At 43.2% G+C, this 25,066-nt stretch overlaps 1 pseudogene; it reads left to right on the forward strand.

Moving 5' to 3' along the window:
• Nucleotides 1-11,821: 11,821 nt before the first annotated feature.
• The window catches only part of LOC123724076 (lysophosphatidic acid receptor 4-like), a 189,944-nt pseudogene continuing 176,699 nt past the window's right edge, over nucleotides 11,822-25,066 (forward strand).

Here is a 25,066-nt window from a genome sequence, read left to right on the forward strand (position 1 = left end):
TGAGAGTCCTTAAGGTGCCTTTTGGCAAACTCCCAAGTGGGCTGTGCCTTTTACTGAGGAGTGGCTTCCATTTAAAGGCCTGATTGGTGGAGTGCTGCAGAGATGGTTGTCCTTCTGTAAGGTTCTCCCATCTCCACAGACGGGTAACTCTGAGCTCTGTCAGTTTGACCGTCGGGGGTTATTCCTTCTCCCCAATTGCTCACACTTTGGCCGGGCGGCCAGCTGTAGGAAGAGTGTTGGTGGTTCCAACGTCCTCCCATTTAACCTGTTATGGCTAGGGGGGCAGTATTTTTCACGGCCGGATAAAAAACGTACCCGATTTAATCTGATTATTTCTCCTGCCCAGAAACTAGGAATACCCGCATCTAAATTTATTAGTTGGATAGAAAACACCCAAAGTTTCTAAAACTGTTTGAATGGTGTCTGTGAGTATAACAGAACTCATTTGAGCAGGCCAAAACCTGAGAAGATTCCATGCAGGAAGTGCCCTGTCTGACAATTTCGTTGCCCTTCTTCTTGATTATCTCTATCCATTACAGGGGATGTCTGCTGTTATGTGACACTTCTCTACGGCTCCCATGGGCTCTCAGAAGGCGGCAAAAAAGCTGAATCGTGGCTTTGCAGCTCTGCGCTGAAAAAAAGTGGCGCGTTTGGGTAGTGGCTGGTCACAGTACTGTGAGACTCCAGGCTCGTGCCCGGAGTCGACCCCCATGCTTTATTTTCTTCGATCTGTTTACCTAAACGCAGATTCTCGGTCGGAATATTATCGCTTTTTCTTGAAAAATGGCATAAAAATTCGATTTTAAACAGCGGTTGACATGCTCGAGTACGATAATAACATTTAGAAATCTTTTGTCACGAAATGCGCCATGCTCGTGACCCTTATTTACACTTCGGATAGTGTCTTGAACGCATCGAACAAAACGCCGCTATTTGGATATAACAATGGATTATTTTGAACCAAACCAACATTTGTTATTGAAGTAGCAAGTCCTGGGAGTGCATTCTGACGAAGAACACCAAAGGGTAATCAAACTTTTTGTAATAGTAAATCGGAGTTTGGTCAGGGCTAAACTTGGTGGTGTCTAAATAGCAGCCGATGGCTGGGTTATTCACTCAGAATATTGCAAAATGTGCTTTTACCCCGGAAAAAGCTATTTTAAAATCGGACACCTCGATTGCATAAAGGAGTTCTGCCATCTCATTAATTCTTAAAAGAATTGTTATGTTTTTTGTGAACGTTTATCGTGAGTAATTTAGTAAATTCACCGGAGGTATTCGCGGGGTATGCTAGTTCTGAACGCTACATGCTAATGTAAAAGATGTTTTTTGATATAAATATGAACTTGATTGAACAAAACATCGCATGCATTGACCAACCAACATAATGTCCTAGGTGTGTCATCGATGAAGATCATCAAAGGCCAGTGCTGCATTTAGCTGTGGTTTTGTTTTTGATGACATTATATGCTAGCTGAAAGGGTGTCTGATTATTTCTGGCTGGGTACTCTGCTGACATAATGTAATGTTTTGCTCTCAGCTTCGAAAAAGCCTTTTTGAAAACGGACAGTGTGGTAGTTAAAGGAGAGTCTTGTCTTTAAAATGCTGTGAAATAGTCATATGTTTGAAAAATTGACGTTTTTTGCTATTTTTGAGGAATTTGAATTCGCGCCACGCCTATCATTGGATATTGGAGTAGGTGTTCCGAGCGGAACGTCTAGATGTAAGAGGTTTAACAATGATGGAGGCCACTGTTTTCTTGGGGACCTTCAATGTTGCAGAAATGTTTTGGTACCTTTCCACAGATCTGTTGCCACAACACAATCCTGTCTCGAGGCTCTACAGACAAATTCCCCGAATTCGAACCTCATGGCTTGTTTTTTGCTCTGAGCCATGCACTTTCAACCGTGGGACCTTATATAGACAGGTGTGTACGCCTTTCCAAATCATGTCCAATCAATTGAATTTACCACAGGTTGACTCCAATCAAGTTGTAGAAACATCTCAATGATCAATGGAAACAGGATGCACCTGAGCTCAATTTCGAGTCCCAAGGGTTCCTGAATATTTACATAAACAAAGGTATTTCCTATTAGCAACATTTCTAAAACCTGTTTTTGCTTTTGTCATTATGGGGGCATTGTGTGTAGATGTGTAATTTAATACATTTTCAAATAAGACTGAAATGGAACAAAATGTGGAAAAAGGGAAGGGGTCTGATTACTTTATGAATGCACTGTAGGTAGCACGAGGAGGACATTTTTCTCTCTTGAGATAATTTCCTTTTGATTTTCCAGCCAAATGTAAAATGTTCCTGTTTGATTAATTTAATAGAGTGAGTTGGGTCTGCTCTCACCCAAATTAGCGTACCCCCCGAGTTCCTTCCCCCGGTTTCACACCTGGTAGTGTGGTGGATGGGACTACCAGCTCTCTGTAACCTAGAGGACAACCAGTGGGTCCATCTCCTCTATACCACCCACCTGGTAGTTGTGGATGGATGGGGACTACCAACTCTCTGTAACCTAGAGGGTAACCAGTGGGTCCATCTCCTCCTACACCACCCACCTGGCAGTGGGTGGATGGGACTACAAGCTCTCTGTAACCTAGAGGACAACCAGTGGGTCCATCTCCTCTATACCACCCACCTGGTAGTGTGGTGGATGGGACTACCAACTCTCCGTAACCTTAGAGGGTCAGTGGTGGTCCATCTCCTCTAACCACCCACCTGGCAGTGTGGATGGGACCTACCAGCTCTCTGTAACCTAGAGGGTAGCCAGTGGTCCATCTCCTTAGTACCACCCACCTGGTAGTTTGGTGGATGGGACTACCAGCTCTCTGTAACCTAGAGGGTAACCAGTGGGTCCATCTCCTCTAACCACCCACCTGGTAGTTTGGTGGATGGGACTACCAGCTCTCTGTACCCAGAGGGTAACCAGTGGGTCCATCTCCTCTAACCATGTGGGGAAGTTCAGGTTCCTGCTCTTTAGGGCTGAAGGCATATTGCCTCAGGCCATGGATATTCCAGCATCGAGATAGTGAAGGCTTTCCGTTCCATAAAGTGTTGAATGTTGTTCGTCGCCTGGTTTGGCCTCAGACCAGTAAGTTTGAGCAGAGCCTGCTGGAGCATCTGGCCCTTTCTCTCTCTTTCTTTCTCTAAAAATGCTTGAATCAGTTATAGAACCCATACTTTAATATGGCTGTGAGATCTGGGGTCCTGGCTCACCAACCAAGAATTCCACAAAATGGGACAAACACCAAATTGAGACAATGAACACAATCCTGGAAAAATTCCTCAGAGTACAAATGCAAAACACCAAATAATACATACAGAACAGAATTAGGCTGGTACCCAATAATGATCAAAATCCAGAAAAAAAACATTTAAATTCTACAATCAACCTAAAAAAGAAAGCGATTACCAAACCTTCCACAACAACAAAGCCCTCACCTACAGAGAGATGAACCGGAGAAGAGTCGTTAGGTCCTGGGGCTCTGTCCACAAACACAAACAGACCCCACAGAGACCCAGACAACAAACACAATTAGACTCCAACCAAATCATGTGTGAAAACAAAAAGATAATTACTTGACACATTGGAAAGAATTAACAAAAAAACTGAGCAAACTAGAATGCTATTTGGCCCCTAAACAGAGAGTACCCAGCCCCTGACCACTATGACTGACCCAAACTTAAGGAAAGCTTTGACTATGTACAGACTCCAATGAGCATAGCCTTGCTTTTGAGAAAGGCCTGCTGAAGGCAGAGAGACCTGGCTCTCACCAGAAGACAGGCTATGTGCCCACAAGGTGGAAAACCCGGAAGTGAGGTGGAGGTGAAAACTGAGCTGCACTTCCTAACCTCCCTGCCAAATGTGTATGACCACACATTAGACACACATATTTCCCTCAGATTACACAGATCCACAAAGAAATCTCAAAAACAATTCTAATTGTGATTAACTCCCATATCTACCGGGTGAATACTCACACTGTAACATCACAGCAGCAAGATTTGAAACCTGCTGCCTCAAAAAAAGGCAACCAGTGAAGAACAAACACCGCTGTAAATAAAACCAATATTTATGTTTATTTATTTTCCCTTTTGTAATGTATCTATTTTGCACATCAAGCTACAACTACTGTATAAAGACATAATAATATTTGAAATGTCTTTATTCTTTTGGAACTTTTTGGAAGTGTAATGCTTCCTGTAAATCTGTTATTGTTTATTTCACTAAGTGTTCATTACTCTGCCCTATTTCACTTCAGCTTTGGCAATGTAAACTATGTTTTCCATGCCAATAAAGCCCTTTGAATTGAATTGAGAGAAAGAGAGGGGGAGGGAGAGGAGAGGGAGAGGGGGGAAGGGAGAGAGGGGTTGGAGAAAGGGAGAGGAAGAAGGAGAGAGGGGTTGGAGAAAGGGAGAGAAAGAGGGAGAGAGGGAGTGGAGAAAGGTAGCAGAAGAGGGAGAGAGGGGGGTGGAGAAAGGGAGAGGGGGAAAGGGAGGAGGGAGAGAGGGGTTGAAGCAGGGGAGATGAAGAGGGGGTGGAGAAAGGGAGAGGGAGAGAGGGGCACGGGACAGAGACCCCTCTCTCTCTCTCTCTCCTCCTTCCCCTGCTCCACTCTCCCTTCCTCCCCCCTCTCCAACAATTCCCTATTCAGCTCCCACGTGCCCCCTGCCCCCCCCCCCTCCAGCGACCAAGGTGCTATTGTCTCGTTTCCTGTGGCCATGCAAGTCAACCTCCAGCCCACCGACCGCTAGCACGCAAATGAACGAACACAAACAAATCCTCTGCTGAAATTCACATTCAACTAGGCACACAGGACCCTGCGCGGTGAATTGGCCTCCCGTTTTCCATCAAATAAAAATAAACAGCGTGCTCGTCTAGATACGGCAAGTTCGTTACGTTTTTACGAAATGACAGAACCTTGGAAACTTTGAAATACTGTTTGAATGGAAGTTACTGCAAAGAGACAAAACACTTGTTGGTGAACCAGTCTGATGTTTCCCGGGACAGTAGCGGTGTTGAACGTGTTGGATTCTTGGCAACCAGAGGTGACAACCAGGTGAGCTGTCATCCTTATCATCATCATCATTATCATCATCATTATCATAATTATCATCATCCTCACTAACTCGTAGATAACAGGTTCCACTAGTTACCACAGCCAAAAAGATACAAAATATATACACTGAGTGTACATACAAACATTAGAACACTAAACCAATATTAAGTTGCACACCCCTTTGCCCTCAGAATGCCCTCAATTTGTCAGGGCATGGACTCTACAAGGTGTTGAAAGTGTTCCACAGGGATGCTGGACCCCCATGTTTACTACAATGCGTCCCACAGTTGTGTCAGGTTGGCTGGATGTCCTTTGGGTGGTGGACCATTCTTGATACACACAGAAAACTGTTGAGTGTGAAAAACCCAGCAGTGTTGCAGTTCTGACACAAAACCGCCTGGCACATACCACCGGCTACCCTGTTGAAAGGCACGTAAATCTTCTGTCTTGCCCATTCACCCTCTGAATGGCACACACAATCCGTCTCAAATATCTCAAGCGCTTGAAAATAATTTTTAATCCTGTCTCCCCCCCTTCATCTACACGGATTGAAGCAGGACTTCTAACAGGTGACATTAAGGTTAGATTAAAAATCCGATTTTAAGAAGAGAAATAGTAGAAATTGGCAAGGATTTATGACTTTGTGGCTGTGGTAACTAGTGACAATCAAGATAATCAGTCACCGAACCAAAGGTTCTTGTTGTTCTTTGGCAGGTTCAACTGTTACCTTTATCAACTTGATTGGGTCTTAAAAGTTATATCACCAGCCGGCTCTATCTTTCCCTGCGTTGTCAGATAGGACTAGGACAGCTCTCTCTTTCTCTGCGTTGTCAGAGAGGACTAGGACGGCTCTCTCTTTCCCTGCGTTATCAGATAGGACTTAGGACAGCTCTCTCTCTTTTTCTGCGTTTGTCAGATAGGACTAGGACAGCTCTTCTCTTTCCCCGCATTGTCAGATAGGACTAGGACAGCTCTCTTTCCCGCGTTGTCAGTTAGAACCAGGACAGCTCTCTCTTTCCCTGCGTTGTCAGTTAGAACTAGGACTAAGAGCATGCCTTGAATCAATGCCAGCTGATTCCTGACCTGGAACCCTTACAGTAATCTGTTTATACCTTTATAACCCCCATAATAACACTGAAATAATGGAAAAAAGAGACAGCATGGGGGAAGACTAGCTGATTATCAGCTTTACATTTTGATTGCCTGCCTGCCCGCCTGCCTGCCTGCCCGCCCGCCCGCCTGCCTGCCCGCCTGCCTGCCTGCCCGCCCGCCTGCCCGCCTGCTCCGCCTGCCTGCCCGCCTGCCCGCCTGCCTACCTGCCCGCCTGCCTGCCTGCCTGCCTGCCTGTTTCTCTGCCTGTTTCTCTGCCTGTCTGAGTTGTACTATCTATAGTAGGACTGACAGGAAGAAACAGCTGTATTGGTCTACTATCTATAGTAGGACTGACAGGAAGAAACAGCTGTATTGGTTTTTCATTATCTATAGGACTGTCAGGAAGAAAACAGCCGTATTGGGTGTGTAACTCATATACAGCAGCTCAGGTCATGGATCTTGAAAAGACAGCTGTAGCTGCATACACACAGAGTTCACTCACGTGTGATAACACACACATGTTGGCTCTTCCCTGACACTGCTTACTTCAGCTGTAGTATATACATAACAGATCAGCATGAAGCACCATTATATAGCTGAATGTTAGGAAGGCCATATAGTCCAGCCAAGTCACTGTGTTACTGTGTTAAGTCTGTGTGTTACTGTCTTAAGTCACTGTGTGTTACTTCGTGTTTGTCACTATGCGTGTTACTGTGTTAATTCCTGTGTGTTATACTGTGTTAAGTCACTGTTAAAGTCACTGTCTAAAGTCACTTAGTGTCACTGTGTTAAGTCAGTGTCAATGTGTTAAGTCACTTAGTGTTGCTGTGTTAAGTCACTATGTATTACTGTGTTTTGTCACATTTAGTTACTGTGTTAAGTCACTGTGTGTTACTGTGTCAAGTCACTGTGGTGTTACTGTGTTTATTTCTTTGTTTATTACATTCATTTCACTTGATGTGGCAATGTAAATATATTTTACCCATGCCAGCCCTATGACCAATTGAGAATGTTGAGGGAAAAACATACAACATAATAAAATCTATTTACACAAACAACAACCGTGGGGTTAAATTTGACAAAAACACACTCCATTTCTTTCCATAGGGCTGTGGATTGAGACACTAGAACAGGGGGGCACTCCAGAACAGTCTGAAGCACCCGGCCTCACCCTTACTAGAATCTGAAGTCAACAAAACATTGTTTGTAGATGATCTGGTGCTTCTGTCCCCAACCAAGGAGGGCCTATAGCAGCACCTAGATCTTCTGCACAGACTGGGTCAGACCTGTCCCTACCTGGGCCCCTGTCAGACCTGTCCCCTTACCTGTCCCTTACCTGGGCCCTGACAGAGCTGTCCCCTTACCTGTGCTCTGACAGACCTGTCCCCTTACCTGGGCCCTGACAGACCTCTCCCCTTACCTGGGCCCTGACAGTGAATCTCAGTAAGACAAAAATAATAGTTTTCCAAAAGGTCCAGCCAGGATCATAAATACAAATTGCATCAAGATACCGTTGTCTCTAGAAACAAAAATCGTAAAAAATCGATATGTACCTTGGCCTAAGTAACTTCAACAAAGACGTGAATTCATCTGAGAGACAAAGCAAGAAGGCCTTTACCCATCAAAAGGAACATATAACTCAACATCCCAATTAGGATCTAGCTAAAAATACTTAAATCAGATATCGAATATATTGCCCTCTATGGTTGTGGGAGGTCTGTGTCTACTTCACCAACCAAGAATTACATAAATGGGTGTACCTGGCCATAGAGAGGTTTTTTGTTCTTTATTTTGGTTAGGCCAAGGTGTTACATGGGTAAGCGTTCTATGTTCCTTTTTCTATGTTTTTGTATTTCTTTGTTTTGGGCTTTTAGGTTTCTCAATCAGAGGCAGCTGTCTATCGTTGTCTCTGATTAGGAATCATACTTAGCAGCCTTTTCCACCTGTGCTGTGGGATCTTTGTGTTTGTGTAGCTGCCTGTGAGCAGCCCAGGAATGTCACACACTTGTCTTCTAATGGGTATTGTTTTGGTGAGTTTTATTTATTAACCTGTTAGGGCTAGGGGGCAGCATTGACACGGTAGCGCGGATAAAAACATACCCGATTTAATCTGGTTACCACTACCAGTAACTAGAATATGCATACTTATTACATATGGATAGAAAACACCCTAATTTTCTAAAACTGTTTGAATGGTGTCTGTGAGTATAACAGAACTCAAAATGGCAGGTCAAAACTCCGAGAGATTCCTTTACAGGAAGTGGCCTGTCTGACCATTTGTTGAACTTTTCCCATCTCTATCATTTACTAAGGATCTCTGCTCTAACGTGACACTTCCCGCCGCTTCTCGGTCTTGCTAGGCGCTCAGAGCCCGGAAAACAGAATGTCGTCATTCCAGCCTCAGGCTGAAACACATTATCGCTTTCTCTCTCAAGTGGGCCGACTGGCGGAGACACTAGCTTATGCGCGTGACCCCGACCGCCCGCTTTCTTTGGGATTTTTTTCCTCTGTTTGCTGAAAAGGAGATTCCTGTCGGAATATTATCGCTTTTCACGAAAATTTCGTAAATTGATTTTAAACAGCGTTGACAATGTCAAGTACTGCAATGGAATACTTAGGAATTTTATTGTCACGACTGCGCCAAGCGCTGTGACACTTTTTACTATTTCCCCGGATAGTGTCTGGAACGCATTTAACAAAACGCCGCTTATTCGGATATAACGTATGGATTATTTCGACCAAACCAACATTTGTTATTGAAGTAGTGTCCTGCGTGTATTCTGACGAAGACAACAAAAGGTAATGACATTTTATAATAGTAAATATGATTATGGTGAGTGCTAAACTTGCCGTGGTGTCTAAATAGCTGAGTCTGGGTGATGCCTGGGCTATGTACTTAGAATATTAAAAAATGTGCTTTCACCAAAAAGCTATTTTAAAATCGGACAAATCGAGTGCATAGAGGAGGTCTAATATCTATAAACCCTACTTAACAGCCACGGCTATCCTGTGGCGCGATTTTCAAAACCTTAAAATCCTATTACTCAATTTCTCAAACATATGACTATTTTACAGCCATTTAAAGATAAGACTCTCAAGAATCTAACCACACTGTCCGATTTCAAAAAGGCTTTACAACGAAAGCAAAACATTAGATTATGTCAGCAGAGTACCAGCCAGAAATAATCAGACACCCATTTTTCAAGCCAGCATATAATGTCAACAAAACCCAGAAGACAGCTAAATGCAGCACTCACCTTTGATGATCTTCTACTCAGATGACAACCCTAGGACATTATGTTATACAATACATGCATGTTTTGTTCAATCAAGTTCATATTTATATCAAAAAACAGCTTTTACATTAGCATGTGACGTTGAACTAGTATACCCAAACCGGGAATTCGCTAACATTTTACTAAATTACCACGTATAAACGCTCACAAAAGCATAACAATTATTTTAAGAATTATAGATACAGACCTCCTCTATGCACTCGATATGTCCGATTTTAAAATAGCTTTTGGTGAAAGCAACATTTTGCAATATTCTAAGTATATAGCCCAGGCATCAATGGGCTCGCTTATTTAGACACCCGCAAGTTTAGCACTCCACCTTAGCAATCATATTTACTATTATAAAATTGTCATTACCTTTTGTTGTCTTCGTCAGAATACACACCCAGGACAGCTACTTCAATAACAAATGTTGGTTTGGTCCAAAATAATCCATCGTTATATCCGAATAGCGGCGTTTGTTCGTATGCTTCCAGACACCATCCGAAGTAGTAAAGAAGTGTCACGCGCTTGGCGCAATTCGTGACAATAAAATCTCTAAGTATCTCCATTACCGCATTTCTCAAGCATGTCAACCGCTGTTTAAAATCAATTTTTACGACATTTTTCTCGTAGAAAGCGATAATATTCGACAGGGAATCTCCTTTTCGGCAAACAGAGTGAAAAATCCCAAAGGCGGGGCGGCCGGGGTCATGCGATAAGCTAGCAAGTTCCTTGGATCGGCCACTTGAGAAAGGCGATAATGTGTTTCAGCCTGGGGCTGGAATGACGACATTCTGTTTTTTCCCGGGCTCTGAGCGCCTAAGTGGACGACGTGGGAAGTGTCACGTTAGAGCAGAGATCCTAGTAAATGACAGATGGCAAAAGAAGTTCCAGAAATGGTCAGACAGGCCACTTCCTGTAAAGGAATCTCTTTCAGTTTTGACTCTGCCATTTGAGTTCTGTTATACTCACAGACACCATTCAAACAGTTTTAGAAAATTTAGGTGTTTTCTATCCATATGCAATAAGTATACGGTTCTAGTTACTGAGTAGGAGTGGTAACCAGATTAAATCGGTGCTGCTTTTTATCCAGCCGTGTTAAACCGCCCCATAGCCCCAACAGGTTAACCAGGTAGGGTTAGGGTTATTTATTCTGCAACACTGGTCAACAAAATGAGAGGTGATGTCTCATGAAAGATTTGAATGGACCGAATGAACCAAAAAACACTTATTGCCAACAGTTCTGTCAGGTTACAACCAAACAGAAAACATTCACCCACAAAACCCAAAGGAAATAGGTGCTTGGTTTATATGACTCCCAATCAGCAACAACGATGTACAGCTGTTCCTGACTGGGAGCCATACCAAGCGGAAACAAAGCAATCCCAAACATAGAAAAACAGACATAGAATGCCCACCCAAATCAGCTACACCCTGACCAAACCTAAATAGAGACATAAAAGCGATCTCTCAGGTCAGGGCGATAATTCCACCTTTATTGAACCAGGTAGGGTTAGGGTTATTTATTTCACCTTTATTTAACCAGGTAGGGCTAGTTTAGAACAAGTTCTCATTTACAACTTCAACTCTGGCCAAGATAAAGCAAAGAAAAGGACAAAAACAACAACACAGAGTTACACATGGAATAAACAAGCCGCACAGCCAACAACAATAACAGAAAAATATATATATACTGTGTGAGCAAATGGCTAAGGAGGTAAGGTAATAAATAGGCGAATAGTTGCGAAGTAATTACAATTCTAGCAAATTTACACTGGAGTGATATATGTGCAGATGAGGACGGTAAGAAACACATTTGTGTGCAAAAAGACAGAAAAACAAAAACAAATATGGGGATGAAGTAGGTAGTTGGTTGGATGGGCTTTTAAAGATGGGCTGGTGTATTTAACCCTTATGTAACTGAATACTCCTGCCAATTATCCCCAAAGTTTGTGAGTCTGCCTTAGGAAATGCTTTCATTCTAACAGTCCAACTGACTTAGAGGGGAGATAAGGCTAACAGTCTAACTGACTTATTTATTTCTGTCTGCAGGCAAAGAATTGGAGCCCAAACACACACACATAGTGTCAGCATCTCTCTGTGTGTGTGTGTGTGTGTGTGTGTGTGTGTGTGTGTGTGTGTGTGTGTGTGTGTGTGTGTGTGTGTGTGTGTGTGTGTGTGTGTGTGTGTGTGTGTGTGTGTGTGTGTGTGTGTGTGTGTGTGTGTGTGTGTGTGTGTGTGTGTGTGTGTGTGTGTGTGTGTTATATCTGAGATCGGGATGCCCTGGAGGGGCTTGCTCTGGTGGACCCCCCACTGACCTCCCCAGAGAACGCCCACTACCCCACCCCCAACCGTTACCCTTCTACCATCACTCCCGCCTCAGCATGGCTGGTCTGGTGCTGAATGAGACAGGCATGGAGGACTGTGGGATAGATGAGACATTAAGTATGACCTGTACAGCGTGGTCTACAGCGTGGTGTTTGTCCTGGGGCTCTGCACCAACTGTGCTGCTCTCTTTGTGTTCTGCTTCCGATGAAGCTACGCATCGAGACAACGCTGTTCATGACTAACCTGGCATTGTCAGATCGTGTTTGTGTTCACGTTGCCCTTCAAGGTCTACTACAACGTCAACCGACACTGGCCCTTTGACGAACTCTGCAAGGTAAAAAGCAGCTACTTTCTAGTCCTTTTACTGTGTGAACTGTTCTGCCATTGCACAGGTGTTTGTCTGTATATGTGTTTCTGTCTAATACATCTATTCCACCTCCCAGGTGTCAGGCAATGAATTAATTAATACATTAACCATTCAATCTCTCTCCTTCCCCCAGGTATTTGTAGAACAGCGTTCATCACCAACATCTACGTAAGTTCCATGTTGTTCCTCACCTGCATCAGCGTGACCGCTTTCTGGCCATCGTCACCTTCCGCTCGCGCTCAGTCCGCACATGGAGGAACGCAGGCCCAGGTAAGCAAGTGTCTGGCTCACCATCGCGGTGGAGGGATATCGTCACCTTCTTTCCTACCATCAACCAGGCAAACCACGCGCCACGGCCTGCTTCTCGAGGGATTCTCCAAGAGCACCTGGAAGACATACCTGTCCAAGATTACTATATTTATAGAGGAGGAGTGAGAGGGAGGGAGGCAGGGAGACAGGGAGGAAGGAAGAGAGAGAATGACTTTCTAACATCACCTGGAAGACGAGGTCCGGATTAAATCAGCCAGTGGAAAGGCCATTTCACCAGCCGACATCTGACCTTAAAAGATCTCTGGGAACGCGGTAATATTGAAAGATCTCGGGAACGCTGTAATATTGAAAGATCTCTGGGAAATACGGTAATATTGAAAGATCTCTGGGAATGCGGTAATATTGAAAGATCTCTAATGCGTAATGTATATCAGTGTGTCTATCAGTGTGTCTAACTGAAGTGTGTCTATATCAGTGTGTCTATCAGTGTTCCTATCAGTGTTTCAATCAGTGTCTATCAGTGTGTCTATCAGCTACTTCTATCAGTGTGTATATCAGTGTCTATCAGTGTGTCTATCAGTGTGTCTATCAGTGTCTATCAGTGTCTATCAGTGTAATTCATCAGTGTGTCTATCAGTGTGTCTATCAGTGTGTTCCTTACTGTGTTCATATCAGTGTGTCTATCAGTGTGTCTATCAGTGTGTCTATCAGTGTGTTCATCAGTGTGTCTATCAGTGTGTCTATCAGTGTGTTCATCAGTGTTTTATGAGTGTGTCTATGAGTGTGTCTACCAGTGTGTCTACCAGTGTGTCTTACCAGTGTGTCTACGAGTGTGTCTACGAGTGTGTCTAAAAATATGTCTACGAGTGTGTCTACGAGTGTGTCTACGAGTGTGTCTATCAGATTATTATTGTATGTGCTAAGCTATTCCTGTCCTCTCCAGATCGAGGTTTTCTCATCCCACCCTAACCAACCTGGTGTGTTCTTCTCTGGTGCTGAGAACCCTCCGTCGCCCAGGGACCATCGGCCACGCTGCAACAGCAAGCGCCGGGTCCTCCTGTGAGATGATCCCCCCGTCCACCTGGCCATCTTCATCGTCTGCTTCAGCCCCATACAACTCCATCCTCTCCCACGCCATGGTGCGGACTCCAGGCTCTGGCCAACTGTAACCTTGAGAGGTATAACTAAACCTAACCATACAACTCCATCCTCTTCCTCTACGCCATGGTGCGGACTCAGGCCCTGGCCAATTGCAACATGCATTTTAAGAAATCAATCAATCAATCAATCAATCAATCAATCAATCAATCAATCAAACAACATGTACATTTTAATAAAAACGTTATCCTCTGAATTGTGCTGTTGCTGTTTGTAGATATGTGATTTAGTCTGTGTGTGTACAGTATAATGTTTGATGCAAAAATTACCGCTACATTGAGGCCATTAATTAGCTTTTCTGAATGTGAAGGTTTGTTCGGACGCTGCACTCCCCTACCTCTGTGTCTGGTTACCCTCAACTGCTGCCTAGACCCAGTGGTGTACTACTTACCTCTGAGTCCTCCAGAAGAGTCTCACCACAGGGGGAAAGGAGGGGTCCGGCTGGAAAGCATCCTCAGAAGCTTTACTCACACCTGGAGTACTTGAGGCAGAGACGCAGGACACAGGACACGGACCAGGGATGGGAGACCGTCGAGAGACACAAGGGACTGACAGTCACCAGGAGAGACTCACAAGAAGCATCACCTACTAGGAAACACACAGGACGACACGCCTCGTCAGCAACGGAAAGATAATGGGAGTGAATGAGACCTGCCCTGACACCACGGAGAGAAATAAAAAGAGAGAGAGAGGAAGAGAGATGAGAAATAGAGCGAGAGTGGACAGTTCAGGATGGAGAAATCAGGTTTCTGAGTCTAAGTCCTAGTTCAAGTCACCGTATCTCCGCACCAAACAAAAAAATATGTCACTTTCTCTTGGAAGAGCAGGGATTGAATGCCGTCTGAAACAACGCAGTGTGCCTCGTCAAAAAGTCTGACGATACTTCGAGTCTCTGCTGCTCTTTGCATAGTGCGGTGAAGCCTCTGTTTACTGCAGCTCGCCCCGCTGTGACTTTTGACGATAGTTCGGGAGTCTCTGCTGCTCTTTCGGCATAGTGCGGTGAAGCCTCTGTTTACTGCAGCTCACCCTGGAATATGTTCCGGAAGGATTCTTCGATGGCATTGGGAGTACGACATCAGTCACTGGCTTTATCAATAATAACCAATGCATCGAAGGCGTCACTTCCCCACAGTGACTGTCCATACGTACCCCAACCAGAAGCCATGGAGGCAACATTCGCGCAGGCTAAACAGGGTGCATCCGTTTTTTTTGATTAAATACAAATACTTAACAAGTATTTGATTTGTTTTCACACACATCATTAAATTGTGTATTTTTATATTATTTAAATTATTTTATTTATTACACTTTTATTAAAAAAATATTTCTTTATTTTCTCGTTCAGATTTGAAGGTTCTACATTTGCTTGTGTATTAATTTTATTAATGTGCTTGTGTATTAATTGTATTAATGTGCTCTAACCAAATTATATAGAGTGCCTTTGGAAAGTATTCAGACTTGTATTACTTTTTCCACATTGTGTCGTTACAGCCTTATTATAAAATGGTTTTTTTATTCCTCATCAATCTATACAATACCCTATAATACATCACAATACCCCATAATACATCACATACCCCCGTTACAAAGCAAACTGGTTTTTAGAAATATTTTCTAATTTATAACACATTAAAAACTAAATATCACATTTAGTAGTATTCAGACCCGCTACTCGGTACTTTGTTGAAACACCTTGGCAGTGATTCTTCTTGGGTATGACACTGCAAGCTTGGCACACCTGTAGGGAGTTTCTCCATTCTTCTCAGATCTGCTCAAACTCTGTCAGGTTCGGTGGACAGGTGTGTGCCTTTCCCAAATCATGTCCAAACAATTGAATTTACAGTAGTAACATCCCTCTTTATACCTGGGTCCCATCACTAGTAATAGTCCTGGCCAGGTAGTAACATCCCTCCTTATGCCTGAGTCTCATTATTAGTAATAGAAATAGCCTGACCAGGTAGTGAACAAAAATTAACTCTTAGGGTAGGGGCAGTATTTGCACACGGATAAAAACCGTACCCATTTAATCTGAATTACAAACTAGAAAATACGTATAATTATTGGCTTTGGATAAAAACACCCTAAAGTTTCTGAGCTGTTTTGAATGGTGTCTGTGAGTATAACAGAACTCATATAGCCAGGCAAAAACCTGAGAAGATTCCTTACAGGAAGTAGGCCTGTCTGACCATTTCTTGGGCTTCTACACTCTCTTTATTGAAAACTGAGGATCTCTGCTGTAGCGGCTACACTTCCTCACGGCTCCCATAGCACTCAAAGGCGGCAAACGGCTAATATCTTTGGGGCCTAGCTGAAAAACAATAGCGCATTTCCGATAATGGTCGATCAAAACAATAACTAAAGTAACTCGACACCGTATTTTTATTTTTTCGTCTTTGAACTAAAACAGGGCTTCCGGTTAATATTATAACTTACATAAAAATTGCATGAAAAATTGTTTTTAAACAGCCCGGATGACATGTGCTTAGTTCTTGATAATGGAATATTTAGATTTTTTTTTGTCCACGAAAAGCGCGTAGTGGCGTCACCCTTCGTCACCCTTCGGATAGTGGCTTAACGCACAACAAAACGAGGATATTTGAGCGTAACTATAGGATTATTTTAAACCAAACCAACATTTGTTATTGAAGTAGAAGTCTGGAGTGCATTCTGACGAAGAACAGCAAAGGTAATCACATTTTTCTAATAGTAAGTTGGAGTTTGGTGAGGGCCAGACTTGGTGGAGTATCTAAATCGCTAGCCCGTGATGGCTGGCTATCTACTCAGAATATTGCAAAATGTGCTTTTGCCGAAAAGCTATTTTTAAATCGGACATAGCGATTGCATAAAGGAGTTCTGTATCTATAATTCTTAAAATAATTGTTACATGTTTTTGCGAACGTTTATCGTGAGTAATTTAGTAAATTCACAAGAAGTTTCCGGTGGGTATGCTAGTTCTGAACATCACATGCTAATGTAAAACCCTGGTTTTTGATATAAATATGAACTTGATTGAACAAAAACATGCATGTATTGGCCTAACATAATGTCCTAGGATTGTCATCTGATGAAGATCAACAAAGGTTAGTGCTGCAATTAGCTGTGGTTTGGGTTTATGTGACATTATATGCTAGCTTGAAAAATGGGTGTCTGATTATTTCTGGCCTGGGTACTCTGCTGACATAATCTAATGTTTTGCTTCGTTGTAAAGCCTTTTTGAAATCGGACAGTGTGGTTAGATTAACGAGGTCTTGTCTTTAAAAATGGTGTAAAATAGTCATATGTTTTGAGAAATTTAAGTAATGCATTTCCTAAGGTATTATTGAATAACGCGTCACGCAGGATTCCACTGGCTGTTAAGTAGGTGGGACGATTTCGTCCCACATACCCTAGAGAGGTTAAACAGAGTCCTGTACACTGATTATTAAAACACAGAGCCCTGTAGACTGATTAATAAAACACAGAGCTCTGCAGACTGATTAATAAAACACACAAAACACACTGATTAATAAAACACAGTCACACTCTGATTAAGCAAAACACAGAGCCAGCGTAGACTGATTAATAAAACACAGTCCTGCTACACTGATTAATAAAAAACACAGAACCCCTGTACAGTGATTTTGGCTAAAGACAGAGTCCTGTAGACTGATTAATGAAACACAGAGCCCTGTAGATTAATAAAACACAGAACAATGCAATATGATGGTGTTTGTCAGACCAGAGACATCATAAAAATAGGTCTCACATCATCGTCCAGTTGCGTCTGAATGGTTTGGCTCACAAACTATGGAAAGACGACTCTCCACAAACACATTTGTCACGTACTTCCGCCGAAGTCGGTCCCGTCTCCTTGTTCGGGTGGCTTTCGGCGATAGAAGTCACCGGCCTTCTATACATCAAATGATCCAATTTTCATTTTCTACTTGTTTTTGTCTTTTGTCTTACACACCTGTTTTTATCCCCCAATTACTTGTTTCATTATTTAACCCTCTGTTCCCCCATGTTTGTTTGTGAAGTAATTGTTTGTCTTTATACGGTCCATTATTGTGGGCTCGGTATATTGTGTTGTATTTGTGAATACTTGAGTAAATACGCGTTGATTACTCATATCTGCTGTCCAACGCCTGACTCTCTACACCAGCTACACACAGGCCGATTACAACGTTGGTGTTCTCCCCACAAGCCGTTCTCGGGACTCAGTTGAAGTCGGAAGTTTACATACACTTAGGTTGGAGTCATTACAAAACTCGTTTTTCAACCACTCCACAAATTTCTTTGTTAACAAACTATAGTTTTTGGGAAGACGGTTAGGACATATACTTTGTGCATGAAACAAGTAATTTCCAAATAATTGTTTACAGACAGATTATTTCACTTATAATTCACTGTATCACAATTCCAGTGGGTCAGAAGTTTGTACACTCTAAGCTGACTGTGCCTTTAAACAGCTTGGAAAATTCCCCGAAAATGAACATCGGCTTTAGAAGCTTTCTGATAGGCTAATTGACATCATTTTAGCCAATTAGAGGTGTACCTGTGAATGTATTTCAAGTCCTACCTTCAAACTCAATGCCTCTTCGCCCGACATCAAAAGAAATCAGCCAAGACCTCAGAAAATAAATTGCTTAGACCTCCACAAGTCAGGTTCATCCTGGGAGCAATTTCCAAATGCCTGAAGGTACAGCTGCTCATCTGTACAAACAATAGTATGCAAGTATAAACACCATGGGACCACGCAGCGTCACACCGCTTCAGAAGGAGACGCATTCTGTCTCCTTGAAATGAACATACTTTGGTGCGAAAAGTGCAAATCAATCCCAGAACAACAGCAAAGGACCTTGTGAAGATGCTGGAGGAAACAGGTGCAAAAGTATCTATATCCACAGTAAAACGAGTCCTATATCGACACAACCTGAAAGGCTGCTCAACAAGGAAGAAGTCACTCCTCTCCAAAACCACTTATAAAAAAGCCAGACTACGGTTTGCAACTGCGCATGAGGACAAAGATCATACTTTTTGGAGAAATGTCCTCTGGTCTGATGAAACAAAAATATAACTGTTTGGACATAATGAACATTGTTATGTTTGGAGGAAAAAAGGGGACGCTAGCAAGCTAAAGAACACCATCCCAACCATAAAAAACGGGGGTGGCAGCATCATGTTGTGGGGGTGCTTTGCTGCAGGAGGGATTGGTGCACTTCACAAAATAGATCATGAGGAAGGAAAATGATGTGGATATATTGAAGCAATATCTCAAGACATCAGTCAGGAAGTTAAAGATTGGTAGCAAATGGGACTTCCAAATGGACAATGACCCCAAGCATTCTTCCAAAATTGTGGTAAAAGGGCTTAAGGACAACAAAGTCAAGGTGTTGGAGTGGCCATCACAAAGCTCCCTGAGTTCAATCCTATAGAAAATGTGTGGACAGAAATGAAAAAGGCGTGTGGGAGCAAGGAGGCCTACAAACCTGACTCCAGTTACATCAACTCTGTCAGGAGGAATGGGCCAAAATTCACCCAATCTATTGTGGGAAGATTGTGGAAGGCTACCCGAAACATTTGACCTAAGTTAACAATTTAAAGGCAATGCTACCAGATACCTAATTGAGTGTATGTAAACTTCTGACCCACTGGGAATCAAATCAAATCAAATGTATTTATATAGACCTTCTTACATCAGCTGATATCTCAAAGTGCTGTACAGAAACCCAGCCTAAAACCCCAAACAGCAAGCAATGCAGATGTATAAGCACGGTGGCTAGAAAAACTCCCTAGAAAGGCCAAAACCTAGGAAGAAACAGAGAGGAACCAGGCTATGAGGGGTGGCCAGTCCGATTCTGGCTGTGCCGGGTGGAGATTATAACAGAACATGGACAAGATGTTCAAATGTTCATAAATGACCAGCATGGTGAAATAATAAGCTAATCACAGTTGTTGAGATGCAACAAGTCAGCACCACAAGAGTAAATGTCAGTTGGCTTTTCATAGCCGATAATCAAGAGTATCTCACCGCTCCTGCTGTCTCTAGAGAGTTGAAAACAGCAGGTCTGGGACAGGTAGCATGTCCGGTAAACAGGTCAGGGTTCCAACCGCAGGCAGAACAGTTGAAACTGAGCAGCAGCATGGCCAGGTGGACTGGGGACAGCAAGGATTCATCATGTCAGGTAGTCCTGAGGCATGGTCCTAGGGCTCAGGTCCTCTGAGAGAGAGAAAGAAAGAACGAGAGAAAGAGAGAATTAGAGAGAGCATACTTAAAATTCACACAGGACACCGGATAAGACAGGAGAAATACTCCAGATATAACAGACTGACCCTAGCCCCCTGACACATAAACTACTGCAGCATAAATACTGGAGGCTGAGACAGGAGGGGTCAGGAGACACTGTGGCCCCATCCGACGATACCCCAGACAGGGCCAAACAGGAAGGCTATAACCCCACCCACTTTGCCAAAGCACAGCCCCACACCACTAGAGGGATATCTTCAACCACCAACTTACCATCCTGAGACAAGGCTGAGTATAGCCCACAAAGATCTCCGCCACGGCACAACACAAGGGGGTTGCCAACCCAGACAGGAAGACCACGTCAGTGACTCAACCCACTCTAGTGACGCACCCCTCCTAGGGACGGCATGGAAGAACATCAATAAGCCAGTGACTCAGCCCCTGTAATAGGGTTAGAGGCAGAGAATCCCAGTGGAGAGGGGGGAACCAGCCAGGCAGAGACAGCAAGGGCGGTTTGTTGGTCCAGAGCCTTTCTGTTCACCTTCACACTCCTGGGCCAGACTACACTCAATCATAGGAACCACTGAAGAGATTAGTCTTTAGTAAAGACTTAAAGGTTGAGACCGAGTCTGCATCTCTCACATGGGTAGGCAGACCATTCCATAAAAATGGAGCTCTATAGGAGAAAGCCCTGCCTCCAGCTGTTTGCTTAGAAATTCTAGGGACAATTAGGAGGCCTGCATCTTGTGACCGTAGCGTACGTGTAGGTATGTACGGCAGGACCAAATCGGAAAGATAGGTAGGAGCAAGCCCATGTTATGCTTTGTAGGTTAGCAGTAAAACCTTGAAATCAGCCCTTGCCTTAACAGGAAGCTAGTGTAGGGAGGCTAGCACTGGAGTAATATGATCAATTTTGTTGGTTCTAGTCAGAATTCTAGCAGCCGTATTTAGCACTAACTGAAGTTTATTTTGTGCTTTATCCGGTAGCGGAAAGTAGAGCATTGCACTAGTCCAACCTAAAAGTAACAAAAGCATGGATACATTTTTCTGCATCATTTGTGGACAGAAAGTTTCTTATTTTTGCAATGTTACGTAGAAGGAAAAAAAAAGCTGCCCTTGAAACAGTCTTGATATGTTTTTCAAAAGAGAGATCAGGGTCCAGAGTAACGCCGATATCCTTCACAGTTTTATTTGAGATGACTGTACAACCATCAAGATTAATTGTCAAGATTCAACAGAAGATCTCTGTTTCTTGTCCTAGAACAAGCATCTCTGTTTTGTCCAAGTTCAAAAGTAGAAAGTTTGCAGCCATCCAATTCCTTATGTCTGAAACACAGGCTTCTAGCGAGGGCAATTTTGGGGCTTCACCATGTTTCATTGAAATGTACAGCTGTTTGTCATCCGCATAGCAGTGAAATTTAACATTATGTTTTCGAATGATATCCCCAAGAGGTAAAACATATAGTGAAAACAATAGTGGTCCTAAAACGGAACCTTGAGGAACACCGAAATTTACAGTTGATTTGTCAGGAGGACAAACCATTCACAGAGAAACTGATATCTTTCCGACAGAGAAGATCTAAACCAGGCCAGAACTTGTCCGAGTAGACCAATTTGGGGTTCCAATCTCTCCAAAAGAATGTGGTGATCGATGGTATCAAAAGCAGCACTAAGATCTAGGAGCACGAAGTACAGATGCGGAGCCTCGGTCTGACATCATTAACCTGTTATGGCTAGGGGGCAGTATTTTCACGGCTGGATAAAAACGTACCCGGATTTAATCTAGTTTACCACTCCTACCCAGTAACTAGAATATGCATATACTTATTACATATGGATAGAAAACACCCTAAAGTTTCTAAAACTGTTTGAATGGTGTCTGTGAGTATAACAGAACTCATTTGGCAGGCAAAAACCTGACAAGGTTTCAGGCAGGAAGTGGCCTGTCTGACAAGGTGTCGCTTCTTCTTGTCTCTGTTTATTGAAGAGTGAGGATCTTAGCTGTCCCGTGACACTTCCTACGGCTGCCATAGGGTCTCAGAAGGCGGTAAAAAGCTGAATCGTGGCTTTGCAGGCTCTGGCTGAAAAAAAGTAGCGCCGGTTTGGGTAGTGGCTGGTTACAGTACTGTGAGACTCAGGCTCGTGCCCGTCGACCGAAAGCTTTGTTTACTTTCCTCTGTTTAGCTAAAAGGAGATTCCCGGTCGGAATATTATCGCTTTTACGAGAAAAATGGCATAAAAATGGATTTTAAACAGCGGTTGACATGCTTCGAAGTACGGTAATGGAATATTTAGCTTTTTTTTGTCATGAATTGCGCCATGCGCGCGACCCTGATTTACCATTTCAGATAGTGTCTGGGACGCACGAACAAAACGCCGCTATTCGGATATAACGATGGATTATTTTGGACCAAACCAACATTTGTTATTGAAGTAGCAGTCCTGGGAGTGCATTCTGACGAAGACAACAAAAAGGTAATCAAACTTTTATAATAGTAAACCTGATATTGGTGAGTGCTAAACTTGCCGGGTGTCTAAATAGCTAGCCCGTGATGCCTGGGCTATGTACTTAGAATATTGCAAAATGTGCTTTCACCAAAAAGCTATTTTAAAAATCGGACATATCGAAAGTGCATAGAGGAGTTCTGTATCTATAATTCTTAAAATAATTGTTATGCTTTTTGTGAACGTTTATCGTGAGGTAATTTAGTAAATTCACCGGAGGTTTGCGGGGGGTATGATAGTGGTTCCTCTTCATCACTCGATGGTGACATGAGAGGAGTGGGACTCTGTCGTTTTGTAACAAATTTTAGAAAAACGTCCAAAATTACCAGGGGAACCCCCTAATGGATGGGCATGGGTGGGGAATGCTCCCTACCCAACCGCGGACCCTTCACCCCCAAAAGGCATTAAATACCAATGTGCACCTGCTAACCCATTCCAATCACCAGGTGCACGGCTGTCCATTTGCAATATGCTTCAATGGGCATTTACCGTCACGAATTTGACATGCTCAAAATACTGCAGGGAATGCAAAATTGACTGGCCCGATGAACTCAGGATGGCTGGGCAGTGATTCTGGTCCCTCTCCATCACTCGTTGGTGTTGATTTAAGAATGTCAATTTGGTGATGGTCTATCACTGTTTAAACATATTGCAAATGGACAAAAAAACAGCCAGCAAGTCAAACCGATACAAACTGACACCAAACCCACTTTTTTCCAACTCGTTTAGAAGCCAACTATCACATATTTCAGAGCAGGCCCATAATTCACAGTGCCTTCTGTTTAAACAATAATAAAAACGTAAAACACGTAGTTTCGTTTTAGCTGCGGGTCCAGTTCTGACATTATTTGTAGGTCTATGTGAGTCGACCACTAATCCCGAGTTTCGTCTCGATAGGTCAGTCGGTGCTTCGAGCAACGACCTTAATTGGTGCTAAAAATACACTTTTTCCGGGCGTTGCTACGGGGTCCTTGAATGAGCTATCGGACAGAAACGGTTTCAATGCACCTAGTCTTGCGACTCTGGGACTTTTCTAAATGTCATCATTTTCGTAATGGTCAAAATTAATTGAAGTTATTGCAAATGTACGAGGCTGTTTCTCTGTCTGAGAACATTCTAGACCACATAACTCACCATGCACTATCGACTTGAGCTCTAGAACAGGTTTCTAAAGTTTCAGAGCTCTAGGTCTGACGGTTCTTTGACAGTTCGAACAAAGGTAACTATTGCAGGCACTGTGTGTCTGTAATCCCCACACTGTGTCACTTCGTCCTTGCTGTGTGTGCGTGTGTGAGTTTTTCTTGGAAATCTGATGTGAGAAATGACTGATTTACAGTTCATGAGGGTTACCTAGTCACACATATGAAGTTTTGGAAAGATGCGACTTTTTTAACCCTTCGAAACAGCCACTATGACCCCAATTTAATGCCAGAAAATGGCCTTAAATCAAAAAGCGTTGAGGCCTCGACGCCATCTTGTTCTCTGAGCTAACTGCCCATTATGCCAAACCTATGCTCACCAAGTTTCATCTTCGAAGTCTTTTCTGTTTAGGAGAAATGGGTCACGTCGTGATTGGTGATGTTTTGTACATTTGCAATAAAATTCCATTCCCCATCTGGTGGAATTTACCGGGACAGCGGAAGAATTTACCAAAGTTAGAAAATTGTATAAAACGGAAACCGAATGTCCGAGAGACTTTGTTCGATGACTTCCCGGAAGATCTGGCCCGGTGCATGGCCCACCGCCATCGGCGAATTTTACAAACATTCACGGATGTCTAGTAAGGGACCATACATTTGCAATGTGGAATTTCTCATCGATCATTCAGCAAATGCCAAAAAGTGCCCTTCATGTATGTAAACTTCCGACTACAACTGTAGGTCCTGTTAATCCATCTGGCCCTGCGGATTTGTGAATGTTGACCTGTCTAAAGGCCTTACTCACATTGGCTGCGGAGAGTGTGATCACACAGTCTTCCAGAACAGCTGGTGTTCTCATGCATGTTTCAGTGTTATTTGTCTCGAAGCGAGCATTGAAGTAGTCTAGCTCGCCTGGTAGGCTTGTGTCACTGGGCAGCTCTTGGCTGTGTTTCCCTTTGTAGTCTGTAATGGTTTGCAAGCTTCATATATTTTGTACATAGCGTGAGTGCTGAGTTGGATGGTGAGCCATGCAATGCATGACATGCAATTTTCAAATCCAAATCAAATCATAGTTATTGGTCACATACACATGGTTAGCAGATGTTAGTGTGAGTGTAGCGAAATGCTCGTGCTTCTAGTTCTGACTATGCAGTAATATCTAACAAGTAATCTAACAATTTCACAACAACTACCTTTTACAAACAAGTGTAATGGAATGAATAAGAATATGTACATATAAATATATGGATGAGTGATGGCCGAACAGCTTAGGCAAGATGCAGTAGATGGTAGAGAGTACAGTGTATACATATGAGATGAGTAGTGTATGTGAACATTATATAAAGTGGCATTGTTTAAAGTGACTAGTGATACATTTATTACATCCAATTTTGAATTACTCTTGCTCGGATTTCGTCTACCTTGTTGCCAAGAGACTGGACATTGGCGAGTAGTATACTCGGGAGCGGTGGAGTGATGTGCACATCTACGTAGCCTGACCAGGAGGCTGCTCCATCTGCCCCTTCTGCGGCACCGTTGTTTTGGGTCGGTTACTGGGATTAGATCCGTTGTCCTGGGTGGTGGTCCAAACAGAGGATCCGCTTCGGGAAAGTCATATTCCTGGTCGTAATGTTGG

This window comes from Salmo salar, chromosome ssa09 (assembly GCF_905237065.1).
Source record: "Salmo salar chromosome ssa09, Ssal_v3.1, whole genome shotgun sequence".
Taxonomy (NCBI): domain Eukaryota; kingdom Metazoa; phylum Chordata; class Actinopteri; order Salmoniformes; family Salmonidae; genus Salmo; species Salmo salar.